Below are 16,377 nucleotides of genomic sequence, written 5' to 3'. Positions count from 1 at the left end.
ATATGGAATCCTATGATTTGTTTACATATGAAACAACTGATTTACAAAAATCATATGACTCTGGAGATAAGAAAGGCTTTACTTCTCTATAGTTAATAATCTGTCTGATCACCTACATATATGATCACTATATATGAATGAGTAGTCTTTTAGAAATATGTCACTTTCTGATAAAAGAAAAGTTTCACATTAACATTCACAAACTCATTTTTAATAAATTACTTTCTCATTCATCTTCATGCAATATATACTCATTATATATAAATACTTAATGGAGAAATTTAAAGAAATGTAATAATATCAATACATGTCTATTTTTTTTTTTAATTTACTAAAATTACATAAAAATTCAAACTCCTTTATTAGGTACCAGTATAATAATCAAGTAAAATATATGTCAAATGAAAGTTGAAACTCATAAATACACATGTAAGACTAAGAAAAGGGAAGTCTAGAGGATATTTTCGGAGAAGGCAATGGCACCCCCCTCCAGTACTCTTGCCTGGAAAATCCCATGGACGGAGGAGCCTGGTAGGCTACAGTCCATGGGGTCGCTAAGAGTCGGACACGACTGAGCGACTTCACTTTCACTTTTCACTCTCATGCATTGGAGAAGGAAATGGCAACCCACTCCAGTATTCTTGCCTGGAGAATCCCAGGGACGGCGGAGCCTGGTGGGCTGCCGTCTATGGGGTTGCACAGAGTCGGACACGACTGAAGCAACTTAGCATAGCATAGCATAACATAGAGGATATTTTGGAATTTTTACAGTATATATAAATTTCAGCTCTGAGGTTTTATAAAAAATCATCCTGTAATAATGGTTAATGGTTCTTTTAGTATTTAATAACATCTTACTGTAGAAAAACTTCATATTGTTGCATTTTAAATAAAGCAACATAAAAAAGAAAAGAGCAAATATTTATAGATGGAATGTGTAAAGTTCCCCATGAAAGATAACAAAAATCCATCTTTAGACTTATTTTTGAATGTCAAAACCATGCAAACTAATTGCTTTTAATTAACTATTTGCAAAATAACAAATTATTTAAGCAAAACCCAAACTCATAAAGTATTTTCTATTTATGTACTTAATAGTATTCAAAACAGGATAAAGATAAAACCTTTGTTTTCTGAGAATGATAATTTCTATGCTATAGATAAAGCAAGAAATACCACTGGGTTCAGTCTCTTAAAAACCTAAATATATAAGTCACAGGTATGTAATAATCTACTGCATAAGGAACATGGTCAACTATACTCTGGTAACTTCCTAGGGGGGCGGATGATCACTATACATATATCGTGGTGATTATTTTGTAATATATTTAAATGTTGAATCACTATGTTAAACACTTGAAACTAAGATAATACTGTGCATCAACTATGTATGTATGTGCTTAGTCGCTCAGTCGTGTCTGACTCCAACTATACTTCAACTTAAAATAAATGAACACTGTCAGACAACTAGTAAATAGAAAAGTTCACCACATAGAAAGGCAATGTGGCTGAGCAAGGTGCATAAGTGGTAGCCAGTGGGGGGTCAAAGTAGAGAGGTGAGAGAAGATCACTGTGACTCTGCATTCCAAGGCAACCCATTTGTATTTTATTTTGAGGGTCACAGAAGCCACTAGAGGGTTAAAGCCGAGGCAGGACTTTATTTACATTTTTGAAGAGATGACAGCTCTGAGTAGAACTGACTATAGAGGCAGGCAGTAGTGATGACAGGGTCTAGTCTGGTGGTAGAGGAGGGTTACTGTGACTAATGAAATGCGATAGTGGACACCTGTTGTAATTCGGAAAACGTAAACTTCCATAAAACACATAGATGTCCTTTTGTGGTTTTTACTTTAATCAACAGATAATAATAACGCTTATTATGGCTTTCCAGGTGGTGCTGGTGGTAAAGAACCCACCGGCCAAAGCAGGAGACTTAAGAGACCTAGGTTCGAGATCCCTTGGAGAAGGGAGTGGCAATCCACTCCAGTATTCTTGCCCGGAGAATCCCATGGACAGAGGAGCCTGGCAGGTTACAGTCCATAGGGTTGCAAAGTTGGACACGCCTGAAGCAACTTCACATGCAATGAGAATGCAGACATTATCATGTTAGAGATTATCAACTTTTGAGTTAATGAACTTTTTCCACATGGAGACTGCACGGATGGTCATCAGTCTGCACCCAGGGAGGAGGTGAAAAAGAAACATCAGCTTTGCGGCCCCTTCCTCAGGACCTCCTCCAGCAGTACCAGTAAGATACATGAGCTGCCTGCAGGGCACTTTAGCTGCTTAGGGAAACTGAATTAAGCTCAAGAGAAAAATGTGCTGTGCAGGGAGGTCTGAATCCAATGAGCAGCACAAGCAGTGACTGCTCTAGAAAGTTACAAAAATAACCCTTATTTAAGTACTTACATGTTAAATACTGTGTTAAGGACATTACTTCGTTTGATTTAACTAAATATTGTCCCACAATATGAGACAGCTAAGATTCATAGAAGTAAACTTGGGCATGTTCACAAAACTAGTGAGTGCTAGTTCAAACTCAGTTCTGTCTGAACCCAAACACCCTCTTCCAGTCACTTGGTGTTTATAGGTAAGAGTAGCTGCTTTGAGGTTTTATAGTCAAAGATGTCTTCACTAGGAGACAGTGAAGAGTTACAATTTTCAGAGAAATGAAAACAAAGGCAAAGCATTTCTGAAAAGAGAACGATATGAGTGATAGATACGAAAGCATGTTAAAGAGGTAGGCATGGAAAAAAATTTCCTTCAGGGCAAGTGGAAGAGATTGGCTCCTTGCAAATAGATATTGCTATTTTATCTATGTTCTGGACGGTAAGGTGTTAGTGGAGGTGGTATAAGTCAGTCCCCGGGCTGGCCCATAGCATATCTGTAAGGGAAAAGGCTTTACTCTCCCTTCCTTCTTCCAACCAGGAGGAAGAGGCAGAGGCAGAGAAGCCCGTGGAGGGGACCAGGACTCTGAGAATGGCAAGTCCACAAAGCTTAAAGAAGCTGGGTCTCTGAAAAATCCTCCAGCAGGCTGCTCACTGATCAAGGTGTTCTGTGTTCAGATGTTCTGATGTGTGAGATGTTCTGAGCAAGAAGTAGACATCTATTAGATTAAGTTACTAAGCACTGTGGCAATTTAACTTCTAGAATTATGTATCCCAAATAATATACAGTGAAAATTTCACCTGGTGAAGATGTGAAGTTAGGGTACGTTAGACTCTGTAGATTGACTTGTTCAACATCTGTTTTCAACCAGTGCTCTCCTTCCTTTCCGGAATCCACTACAGATCCAGGTTCCCTTGGAATTAACATGGAACATGAGACACGACTCTGATCAATAAGATGTAAATGCAAGTTTCATGAGTATGTTTCTTCTTCATTTCCCCAGCTTCCTTCTTTTGTGTGAGAGAGGCTGTGGTACCTGAGGTTGTACCGGCCGTATTGTTACCAGGAGGGGAAAGGCCAAGAATATCTCAGAGGTGTGAGTGCTGATACTACTGAGGCACTGTATCAACCCCAGAAACTTCACACCTACAGACCCCAGTAAACACACACACACACAAACTAAGGAAGCCCCTTTCTTTAAGACACAGATATTCATGAGTTTGGCTACTTGAAGCAGAACACAATTTTAACAAATATGAAGTTTAAGTGGTTGCAAAATAGTATTTCTAGGACATTTGGGCATAGATGGAGACATTTTTGGTGACCTCAAATGGAGGATGCTACTGGTGTCTAATGGGTAGAGGCCAACAATGCATAGGACAGCCCTCCATACAAAGTACTATTCAGTCCAAGAATCAATAGTGCTGAGGTTGAGACTCTCTGTACTAGAACAGGCAAAGCCCCTCTGGGGCATTCAAAGGTATCAATACTTCTTTACAGATAATCATATGATATAGCAGGATTTTTGAACAAGAGAATAACATAAGTAAAATGAGGAGAGAAGAGAGTAACCTGGGGTTTTATGCAGAATGAACAAATGGGAAAAGGAGTTCAGAAGCCCAGATAAGAAACTGGTTATTAGAACCTGGATGATGGTGGTGGAGAAACAGAAAGGAATGCTCAAACCCTCGATTAATTAGGAAAGAGGAGTTTGAGAACAGAATGACAGAAGTGGTTGACAGAGTTGAAGTAAGTGGGTACTGGATGAGTAGCATGATATTAAACATTTAAGTGGAAAAATGAAATGTTTAACCATTTATTTTATATGAATGTTTGCAAACATGCAACATTGCCAAAACAGTGAAAACAAAAGATCCAAACAAAAGACCTTCATATCCCCTTGTCCCCTGAACAGTCTGGAAGTGTCAGAGTTATAACTGAAATATCAAGATAGCCATGTTTTGAACACAGGTATGATACATTTACGACGTAAAGCCTCAAACTGCCAACATCCGTTGGATCATAGAAAAAGCAAGAGAGTTTCAGAAAAACACCTACTTCTGCTTCATTGACTATGCTAAAGCATTTGACTGTGTGGGTCACAACAAACTGTGGAAAATTCTTCAAGAGATGGGAATACCAGACCACCTTACCTGCCTCCTGAGAAATTCATATGCAGGTCAAGAAGCAATAGTTAGAACCAGGCATGGAACAACAGACTGGTTCCAAATTGGGAAAGGAGTACGTCAAGGCTGTATACTGTCACCCCGCTTATTTAACATATATGCAGAGTACATCATGTGAAATGGCCAGGCTGAATGAAGCACAAGATGGAATCAAGATTGCCGGGAAAAATATCAATAACCTCAGATATAAAGATGACACTACCCTTATGGCAGAAAGCAAAGAGGAACTAAAGAGCCTCTTGATGAATGTGAGAGTGAAAAAGTTGGCTAAAAAGTCAACATTCAAAAAACGAAGATCATGGAACCTGGTCCCATCAATTCATGGCAAATAGATGGGGAAACAATGGAAACAGTGACAGACTTTATTTTCTTGGGTTCCAAAATCACTGCAGATGGCGACTAAAACTATGAAAGTATACTTGAGAAAGTATTTTTGAAGTGCAGATGAATAGGAAACAAGACTTGTCTTGAACACACACACAATAGTATTACAGAATTTAAAAGGAGAAGAAAATATAGTCCCTTATATATGAATGAGTTTCATTCCAACAGCACATTCATAAGTTCAATTTGTTTTTAAGTCCAAAAAAGTTAGTCCAGGTACCCAACTAACACAACAAGCTATATAGTACTGTACTGTAATAGGTTTATAATACTTTTCACATAAATAATACATAAAAACAAACACAAACAATAAAATATTTTTTAATTTTACAGTACAGTACCTTGAAAGTGGGCTTCCCAGGTGGTGCTAGTGGTAAAGAAAACCGCCTGCCGAAGTGGAGGTGTAAGAGAAGTGGATTTGATCCCTGGGTGATGAAGGTCCCCTGGAGAAGGAAATGGCAACCCACTCCAGTATTCTTGCCTGGGAAATCCCATGGACAGAGGAGCCTGGCAAGTTACAGTCCATGGGATGGAAGAGTCAGAGACAACTGAAGCGACTTAGCACACATACATACCTTGAAAAGTACAGTAGTACAGTACAACAGTTAACATACAGGGGCTGGCATGGAGTGAACAGGCAAGAAGAGTTACTGACTGGAGGAGAGTGAGGAGGTGGGAGATGGTAGAGCTGAAGGATTGTCAGCAATAGAAGACAGAGGGCGAGCTGCAATTTCGCTCACGCCTGACGCTGATGGCACAGGTTCTGGCTCCTTGCTGGATTCAACTCTATCTTCCTTCTTAAAATAAATGTTCCACTGATGTCTGGGTAGTAGCTCTTTTTTCTCATTATAGATGACACAGTAGCACTGGATTGTAGTCTGAATGGCTGTTTGAACCTTCATGTACCATTCTACATTTGGGTCCTGTGCTGTAAAAACTAACAGTGCATCCTCAAATAAAGAAAACCCCCTTGCCATTTTCTGTGTCACGAATTTCTGCAGTTTTTCAGTTGCTTCTTTTTCCTTTTGTCTTTCTTCATCCTTTTTTCTGAGGCTTCAATTCCATTGTTATCTCGTGGCATTTCCTAGCAGTACCAGCTACATCATCGTTGCTTTTACACAGGTTTCTGGGCATCTCTGGCTTGAAATAAAGCTAGTATACTACTGGTACTCTATGCCGTATTGTAAAGTACACAAAAGCACCACCACTTGTAGAGGATGCACACACGTGACAGTGTACAATAGACGTGTGAACTAATTTACGTGATTGGACATGCAAAGGCACATTCACATCTTTGAAAGTTTGCAACTTGAAGGTTTCGACTTACTGTGTACTTGGCTATGTATTCTCACTACATCATGAGTCAGGAGGAAATGGAAGTTTATAAATGTACTCACTGAATAGTCTCTACTTTATATATTTTTATAGTAAATAGAATATGGTTAAATGAATATTATGAAAAATGCACAGAGCAGATTCAAACATGCTCTAGTCACCTCTGGTAAAATTCCTTTGTTCTCATGAAGTCCTAATTAAATAGTTCTTCCAATATGATTATATTATATTAATTATTTTATAGAGATATCCAAAAAGTGTAAACTGTATGTGAATTACAGAAAAGGTGATGATTATAAGCATATCACAAAACTAGGTTTTAACAAAGCCTTGTGAACTACTGTGAAAGCTTCAGTCTTTTCTGAATATGCCATATTTGATCAAAAAACTTTATAAATCCAAAGTATGTAACTTGCTTATTCCTAAGGTAACATTATTGACTAAAATAAATATCAATGACTCATACACAGTATCTATGCTATGAGTTTACAGTTTACTAAATTACGTTTGGTTTTGCCTTGCTGTTACTGATGTGTAACAGATTCCAACAGATTCCAACATTTTACTGATGATATTTTTTGCCTACCAAGGTACACTATATTGAAGACAGAGTTTTATTCTGTAAAATAGGGGATTCAAGTTGTTCCCCAACTACCCGCAAGCATCCTGAAAGTTAAATAGCTTGTTTCTCTCCAAATGAAAGACTTAACTAAAATAAGCAGTATGAACAATCTCCAACTGTGAACTAATTAAAGACAATTCTCTTTCAAGGTTTTCTCACTAGATGTCATTTGTGATTTTATTTTGCTTTCCTTAAACTTGTCCTATTTTACGTGCCTGCTCTTTCAAGATTTATTCTTAAATGGCATGATATTTTAATATTGGAAGTCAGTGACATTCTAATGGGCCACACTTAAATTAATATTAAGCTATTTAAAAATTACAAAATAAGTGAGAAAAAGATTATAATACTATGAAGTAGCATGATGTAATAAATAGATGATGGTCTACTTTTTCAAGCCTGTTGTTGTTATGTCCAAAAAGGCACGTCTAACTGGCCATAGCTAAAGCAGCAAAACTATACACTTTAAATTCTCTATAACTTCAGTTCCTTATGCCCTACTTCCACTTATATTGTCAAATTTCTAGTGTTGGAAAGGTTGGGGGAAGTAACTGTGGAAGTTCTTTAGGAAAAAATCAAGTTTAATATCATATCATGTTTTAAAATGTTTAAATAACAGAAAAGTGGACAGAGTACTAAAGTAATGCCTGAAGAAATGTAATGAAAAACTCAAGGAAAAATACTCAGTCAGTTCAGTCGCTCAGTGGTGTCCGACTCTTTGCGACCCCATGGACACCAGGCTTCCCTGTCCATCACCAACTCTGGGAGCTTGCTCAAACTCATGTCCATTGAGTTGGTGATGCCATCCAACCATCAAATCCTCTGTCGTCCCCTTCTCTTCCCGCCTTCAATCTTTCCCATTATCTGGGTCTTTTCCAATGAGTCAGCTCTTTGCATCAAGTGGCCAAAATATTACAGAGTTTCAGCTTCGGCATCACTCCTTCCAAAGAATATTCAGGATTGATTTCCTTTAGGTTTGACTGGTTTGATCTCCTTGCAGTCCAAGGAACTCTCAAGAGTCTTCTCCAACACCACAGTTCAAAAGCATCAGTTCTTCAGCACTCAGCTTTTTTATAGTCCAACTCTCACTATTTTTTCTAGAAAAAAATACTAGAATTCAACAAAAGAGGAGTATTTTCTTCTAGAGTAACAGGGTAATGAACAGCGTGCAGGCCTGTTGACCACTATGATTTTGTCACTTCCCACTAAATTTCTTTCAAGGGCTATTGATAATTTATTGAGATGTTAGCCTTCAGGAATTGTGCATGCATTACTTTACATATAATATTCACTGCAATCCCTTGAGTTAAAACTACTTTTATCTCCATTTTGAAGGAAAATATGTTAAATAGCCAGTGGTAGTTAAATCCAAATCTGAATGGAATCAGGCTAATACCAACTACTCTTAATATGAATTATTTTTTAAAAAGTTTGGACCAGTTGTTTCAAGGACTAGTTTGAATTAGTCTCCTAGTCTCTGACATCTGTTTTTTTCCGACCTACCCAAAAATATTTCTTGTGACTCCACTCATAAATATTCTATTCTTTCCAAATTGATGTTACTCATTACTTCTCAAATTCATGTTCTTTTAAAATTATATTTTAAAAGAGTTTGATCTCATACTATCTCCTAGGCTTGAACAAGAAATTTCATCATTACCAATTTCTCTACTGATTCCCATTTTGTGCCTTACTTTAACACAATCCTCTTGAGAATACTCCTGTCCTCTTCAATTTTTAAGTCTGATTTACTGTTTATAATACATTTGAAATCTCACCTGGTCTACTGAAAAGCATATTGTCGACCTAGTACTCTGAATACTTTTTAGAATTTTATAACATTTGTGGGAGACGCTGACTGCTTAGCAACTATCCAGGGACCATCTCAAATTTCTCAGTTCTACTGAAATTTGGAATGAGTCTAGTTCTGACCACAAATAGAAGAAACGGGAATCGGTTTGAGGCCAAGATATTTAACAGGTGGTGCGTGACCCACCAGTTTTCTCTTCTGCAAGGAGACCACTTTCACGTTACTTTGCCAAAAATGGTTCGTCTAGTCAAAGTTATGGTTTTTCCAGTAATCATATATGGATGTGAGAGTTGGACTATAAAGAAAGCTGAGTGCCAAACAATTGATGCTTTTGAACTGTGGTGTTGGAGAAGACTTCCGAGTCCTTTGAACTGCAAGGAAATCCAACCAGTCCATCCCAAAGGAAATCAGTCCTGAATATTCATTGGAAGGACTGATGCTGAAGCTGAAGCTCCAATACTTTGGTCCCCTGATGGGAAGAGCTGACTCATTTGACAAGACCCTGATGCTGGGAAAGATTGAAGGTGGGAGGAGAAGGGGACAACAGAGGATGAGATGGTTGGATGGCATAAGCGACTTGATGGACATGAGTTTGAGCAAGCTCAGGGAGTTGGTGATGGACAGGAGTGCTGCAGTACATGGGGTCGCAAAGAGTTGCACACAACTGAGTTACTGAAATGAACTGAACTGAAGGAGACCACAGAAGCCTTCAGTTCAGATGGTGGAGTCAGAAGGTGGAAATGAACTGGAGACCTTTGTTACTGTGTGGAAGTAAACAACCCTGGGGAGTCACAGAGCCTCCATGAACTTCTGTGAGTTAGAAATCAACATTGGGAGTCATGAACCAGTGAGATGTGGAAACTGTTTCTGGAGGATTCTTTACTCTATCCTGATCAATATTGGGACATAAGCAGTAGGTGACTGTTGCTAAAGCAACCCCAAAAAACAAGAAACCTGAAGCACATGACATCTGATGAGTAGGCTGGTGGAGGCTGCAAAGACTGTGACTTAGGAAGTGGCACACGATTTGATGGTGCTGCTGCCTCTGAGAACTTGCAGTTCTGACCCTGTGGGCCATGAGCTGTAGAGGCTCTAAACGTCAGAGAATGGAACTCTAGGAGTGTGTGCTGGTTGCTACCAGCTGTATTTGACAAGGAATACAAGAAAGAGATGATTTAGCAAGGAATATATCTGTCTGAAAGCATACATCTGGGAAAAGTCTCGGAGTCTTTGACCCCTAGAGTAAGAGATGAAATGGAAAAGGACCTTGAGAGACAAATGTCTATTAAAATTTAAGCCTCAGATGCAAAGATCAGATTAAGCATCTGAGGGAGAAAGTGAAACTAAGAATGAAACTTTCTGTCCTGAAAGTGACAGCCTTCTGCGTGCGTGCCTGTGCAGTCGTGTACAACTCTTTGCGACCCTATGGACTGTAGTCCGCCAGGTTCCTCTGTCCATGGAATTTTCCAGGCAAGAATACTGGAGCAGGTTGCCATTTCCTTCTCCAGGAGATCTTCCCGACCCAGGGATCAAACCCTCATCTTTTGTGTCTTTTTCATTGGCAGGCAGTTCTTTACCAGCTGAGCCACCAGGAAAGCCCTTATGATAGCCCTCCTTAAATCTAGATGGGTCTGGAATGTGAAAACAAACAAACAAATATCTGAGAAAGTCTCAGCCCCAACCATAGGTGTGATTCTTAGCAATCAATCTGACTAGGAATCATAGATAGAAAGCCTATTGGGCCTTTGAGAGTCACACTGAAGACAAATACCCACCAAAGTTGTGATATGTAAGCCTTATCATTTCTTGGAATTCCAATTTTAATTAAGGCAAGACCTTAATTAAGAAAGCCACGCAGCCCCGAAGAGGCATATTCTACAACAGCCACTTAAGACATGACTAAGAAGCAGTTTAAAAACTAGAAGAAACTGTCAGAGCCTCAAAGAACAGTGAATAATATGCTCCTCCAGAGAGTACAGCAGGCCTTATAAAGGAGCAGAGTCCCACCTGAGGCTTGGGCATGCAGGGTGGTGGTGGGGGGATGGGGGGGGGGTCTTTGCAATGTCTGCCTGGCAAGGATTCAATATTTCAGAATTGCTGTGAATCCTAAGTCCTGGATAGCTCCCTTTCATTTCATTTCTGGAATGTGTTTACTGCTTCTATTCTATACCATTTCTACCATAGAGTGTCATGGGCCTGAGGAAATGCAAACAACTTGTCTTTATTGCTATTTAATCAGTCTGAATTTAGAGACTATGCCATAATATTCAGAAATCTTGGACTCTGAGCTTGATGCAGTGACTAGGTAGGACTTTAGTTTGTTTTCATTGGGACATGTCACAATAATGGAGCAAAGAGGCATTTTGTAAACAGAAGGGTTAACTGTGACAATGACAACTGTGTTCACTGAATGGCCATGTGTGATTCCCCTCTCCCCAACCCCCACACATGCTATTCCAGGCCCTTTTGCTAGAAGCCATGGATCTAGTTCTGGCAAATGTGCTGTGAATGGAAATGATGTTTACAACTTCTAGGCTAAAATATGTAAGCACCAGAGTACATCTTTCTGCTCTCCTCATGGGTAAAGTAGTCATATAGAACTTGAGATGGAAGACCCCCCCAGGATGGAAGCATCCCAGATCTCCACATGGAGGAAATCTGCTCAGGACAGTACACTGGATCTGCAGTGGCCATTACCATAATCTATGAAAAATATCAACACACTCGGCAAGCCAAAAAGCAAATGGTTAAACATGAACAGATGTAAGGTTCATAAAAGTTGGAAGTTAAGCACCGTTAGCAGTGAGATAATTAAGAAGAACAGACAATTAACAAGAATTTTGTACCTCAAATTCCAGAAATGTCCAAAAGTTGGAGGTATCACATACCTCAGAGTGGGAGATGAACATTAAAAAAAAACCAAACAGAGCATTAATTCAAAGTCTTTACAGTAAGCTCCAAGGACCCCAGAGTGCTTTTCTCATCCATATTTTCAGAAGGCTGTTTGTTCCTAGAGCAAGTTTGGAAGCTTGTCGTCTGTGCAGACTATCAGAAAGACTTTGGGCTTAGGAATAGATACCAAGCACACCAGAGGGCCACATTAAAAACAGAGAAATAATGAGGGACAGCTTTCTGTATAATTCAAGCTCCATCCCCCTTTCCTCCTGACCCAGCACCCTCCATTTATACAGATCTTCCTCCTCCCAACTCCCCACAAACATGTAGGAGACTGAATTATCCAGAGGAACAGACCAAATCCAGAGAAGAGTCTTCATATTTGAACATTCTTGCAATAAAATGACACACATTAAAAACTGTACACTAAGGATAACCAACCAACAAGCCATACCTACAGAATTCAAAGAAATTTTTTAGTACCTCTCCCCAGTAGGCAGTGGGAGATTACCAGATACTTGAAAAATATTTCTAATACAAAAGAGAACTGAAACAAATAGGGGAAAACTCCATAAAAACAAAAGATTTTGCACAACAGAGAAAGAAGCAAGCATATTTACAGCCAATATTTTCTGAGAGAAAAGAGAAGTTCTGAAAAAAAGACAATTCTTTTAGAAATTTAAATGAGAACATTTCTTTGAGTTAAAAAAAGAGCTGAAAGGCAAAGTGGGAGGCATCATTCAATAAGGAGAGCACAAACTTTGCAGAAAATAGCAAAGAAAAGAATCAATCAGTGAAAGCTACCAGCTTATAAAAAACACCTGCTTTTTAAAAATTTCTATAACTGTTAGATTTGAATAATGATAATGATAGCAATAATAGTTCAGTTCAGTTCAGTCGCTCAGTCGTGTCCGACTCTTTGCGACCCCATGAATTGCAGCACGCCAGGTCTCTCTGTCCATCACCAACTCCCGGAGTCTACCCAAACCCATGTCCATCGAGTCGGTGATGCCATCCAGCCATCTCATCCTCTGTCGTCCCCTTCTCCTCCCGCCCCCAATCCTACCCAGCGTTAGGGTCTTTTCCAATGAGTCAACACTTCGCATGAGGTGCCCAAAGTATTGGAGTTTCAGCTTCAACATCAGACCTTCCAATGAACACCCAGGATTGATCTCTTTTAGGATGGACTGATTGGATCTCCTTGCAGTCCAAGGGACTCTCAAGAGTCTTCTCCAACACCACAGTTCAAAAGCATCAATTCTGCGGCGCTCAGCTTTCTTCACCGTCCAACTCTCACACCCATACATGACCACTGGAAAAACCACAGTCTTGACTAGATGGACTTTTGTTGGCAAAGTCATGTCTCTGCTTTTAAATATGCTATCTAGGTTGGTCATAACCTTCCCTCCAAGGAGTAAGCGTCTTTTAATTTCATGGCCACAGTCACCATCAGCAGTGATTCTGGAGCCCAAAAAAATAAAGTCTGACACTGTTTCCACTGTTTCCCCATCTATTTCCCATGGAGTGATGGGACCAGATGCCATGATCTTAGTTTTCTGAACGTTGAGCTTTAAGCCAACTTTTTCACTTTCCTCCTTCACCTTCATCAAGAGGCTCTTTAGTTCTTCTTCACTTTCTGCCATAAGGGTGGTGTCATCCGCATATCTGAGGTTATTGATATTTCTCCTGGCAATCTTGATTCCAGCTTGTGTTTCTTCCAGCCCAGCGTTTCTCATGATATACTCTGCATTTAATAGTAATACCTTATTAAACACCCTACAGTTCTTACCCAGCTCATGTGGTTGCAGTAAGAAGAAAATTAATTAAATGAGTTAGTACAGGCACTTAGAACCATGCCTGAAACAAAATAAACACTTGATAAACATTATAATTATTATCAATAGCAATATTACTATTAAGGCAAAAACTATGTATTCCTAAAACAAGAGAAAAGTAAAATGGTTGGAGGTACAGGGTTAAAGTAAATTATCTTAAAAAAAAAAAGAAAATGTCTCCAAGGGTTTGTGTCTGAGACTTAAACTGTCTACCTGGTATTTGATGCAAATAATGAAAACGGATCTGTGCCAAAAGAGATCATTGTGAAATTTCACTAAACTAAGGGTAAAAGAGAAAATCTAAATGCTTTTCAGAGATGACGAGAGAAAGAGGGAAGTAATAGTTATAAACAAAGGATCAGTAACTGGAAGGACATCAGAATTCTTAGTGGCCAGAAGAAAACAAAAGCCAGAAAATAATGGCTCGAAATTATGAGAGGAAATGCTTACTGATCTAAAACTCCATACACAGGGAATTATCAGTCAAGGTGCAGGATAAACCAAGATCATTTTCAAATATGCAAGGTGGTGCATGCACTTTCTGTCATATCCAACCCTTTGTGACCCCATGGGTTCCTCTGTCCATGGAATTTTCCAGACAAGAATGGAGCGGGTTGCCATTTCTTTCTCCAGATCTCCTGACCCAGGGATTGAACCTATGTCTCCTGCATTGGCAGGGGGGTTCTTTACCAGCTGAGCCACCAGGGGAACCCACACATGCAAGGTGGATAGTTTTTTAAAAAATGGTCACAATATTCTGCAGTTTCTCCATCAAGTGGCAGCACCTCTTTCTCCACCACTTGAATCTAGGTTTGGACATGTGACTAGCTTGTATAATGGGACAGGAGCAAACACTACACAGTCAGAGGCTCAGAAAGGGACTGTATGCTAGGCCTTGTCGTCTCATGTCACTGAGAACCCAGAGGTCACCATGAAGAAGCCATGGATGGGCTCCAAGGATGAGAGACCACATGAATGGAGTGAGGCCCCAACCATCTCAGTCATCCCAGCTGAAGACCCAAATATGGGAGTGAGACCACCTTGAACCCTCTAGCCCCAGCTAAGCTAGCAGACCTAAAGAACTAAATCAACTGACTCCCAAAAACTGAACCAACAAACAATTGTTGCTGTAAGCCACTAAGTTTGGAGTGGATTGTTATACAGCAAAGCTAATGAATTTAGCCTCAAATTTTCTCAGGAAGCCTCTACAGAATGTACTTTGTTGTTCAGCTGCTAAGTCATGTTCAGACCTTTGCAACCCATGGACTGCAGCATGCCAGGCTCGTCTGTCCTCCACTAACTCCTGGAGTTTGCTTAAATTCATGTCCATTGAGTCCATGATGCTATCTAATTATCTCATCCTCTGTCCTTCTCCTCCTTTGGACTTCAATCTTTCCCAGCATTAGGGTCTTTTCCAATGAGTCAGCTGTTCACATCAGGTGGCCAGAGTATTAGAGCTTCAGCTTCAGCATCAGTCCTTTCAATGAATATTCAGGGTTGATTTCCTTTCAGATTGACTGGTTTGATCTCCTTGATGTCCAAGGGACTCTCAAGAGTCTTCTCCAGCAACACAATTTGAAGGCATCAATTCTTTAGTGCTCAGCCTTCTTTATGGTCCAACTCTCACATCCATATGTAACTCCTGGAAAAAAACATACTTCTGACTATACGGACCTTTGTTGGCAAACTGAAGTCTCTGCTTTTCGATATGCAGTCTAGGTTTGTCATAGTTTTCCTTCCAAGGAGCAGGTGTCTTTTAATTTCATAGCTGCCGTCACCATCTGCAGTGATTTTGGAGACCAAGGAAATAAAGTCTGTCACTGTTCCCACTTTCCCCCCATCTGTTTCCCAGGAAGTGATGGGACCGGATGCCATGATCTAATTTTTTTTGAATGTTGAGTTTGAAGCCAGCTTTTTTGCTCTCCTTCTTCACCCTCATCAAGAGGCTCTTTAGTTCCTCTTTACTTTCTGCCATTAGGATGGTATCATCTGCATATCTGAGGTTGTTGATATTTCTCCCGGCAATCTTGATTTCAGCTTGAGCTTCATCCAGCCTGGCATTTTGCATGATATACTCTGCATATAAGTTAAATAAGCAGGGTGACAATATACAGCCTTGACGTACTCCTTTCCCAATTTTGAACCAGTCTGTTGTTCCATGTCTGGTTTTAACTATTGATTCTTGACCTACATACAAGTTTCTCAGGATACAGGTAAGGTGGTCTGGTACTCCAATCTCCTTAAGAATTCTCCACCATTAGTTATGATCCACACAGTCCAAGGCTTGGCAATCAGGCAGAAGTAGATGTTTTCCTGGAATTCTCTTGCTTTCTCCATGATCCAATGAATATTGGAAATTTGATCTATGGTTCCTCTGCCTTTTCAAAACCCAGCCTGTACATCTGAATGTTCTTGGTTCCCATACTGCTGAAGCCTAGCTTGAAGGATTTTGAGCATAACCTTGCATTGATCACAGCTTTGTTATGGTGAAGGGGCTTGCATAAGTCAATGAAGCTATGAGCCATGCTGTAGTTTGGCCACCCAAGACGGATGGGCCACAGTGAAGAGTTCTGACAAAATGTGGCCCACTGGAGGAGGAAATGGCAACCCACTCCATTATTTTTGCCAGGAGAACCTCATGAACAGAGAATGTACACTACCAAACAAAATTTTAAAAAGCAGATACAGTTGGTTCCAGGAAGCAGTAGATCCAACCCAAGAGAGTGGCAAAGAGAATTCCAAGGATAACTTTGAAAGGCAGACACAGGACAATAGCTAAACATCAAAAACAGTGGGCAAGTCAGACAGGCTAGAGAGGAGTTGCAGGAAGGCATCACCAAAGAAAAGAAATTTGTTTTGAGTGTATAAAAACTAGGCAAAAAAAGGCAATTATTAACTCCAAGGTAAAATGTAAGTTTATGC

At 39.8% G+C, this 16,377-nt stretch overlaps 1 protein-coding gene across 11 annotated transcripts in view; it reads right to left on the bottom strand.

Annotated features, from left to right (window-relative positions):
- CCDC178 (coiled-coil domain containing 178) overlaps window positions 1-16,377 on the bottom strand; it is a 365,952-nt gene that overhangs the window by 172,626 nt on the left and 176,949 nt on the right. The window contains exon 19 of one of the 11 annotated variants that reach the window (XR_014074818.1): window positions 3,189-3,301. The exons of the other annotated variants lie outside the window; for them this stretch is intronic. The gene's annotated coding sequence lies outside the window, so the exon portion shown is untranslated. The remainder of the gene's footprint in view (window positions 1-3,188; window positions 3,302-16,377) is intronic. 11 annotated transcript variants of the gene reach the window in all.

This window comes from Giraffa tippelskirchi, chromosome 14, assembly GCF_054371585.1.
Source record: "Giraffa tippelskirchi isolate mGirTip1 chromosome 14, T2T-mGirTip1v1.2.pri, whole genome shotgun sequence".
NCBI lineage: Eukaryota > Metazoa > Chordata > Mammalia > Artiodactyla > Giraffidae > Giraffa > Giraffa tippelskirchi.
This window is presented reverse-complemented; position numbering and strand designations above follow the sequence as displayed.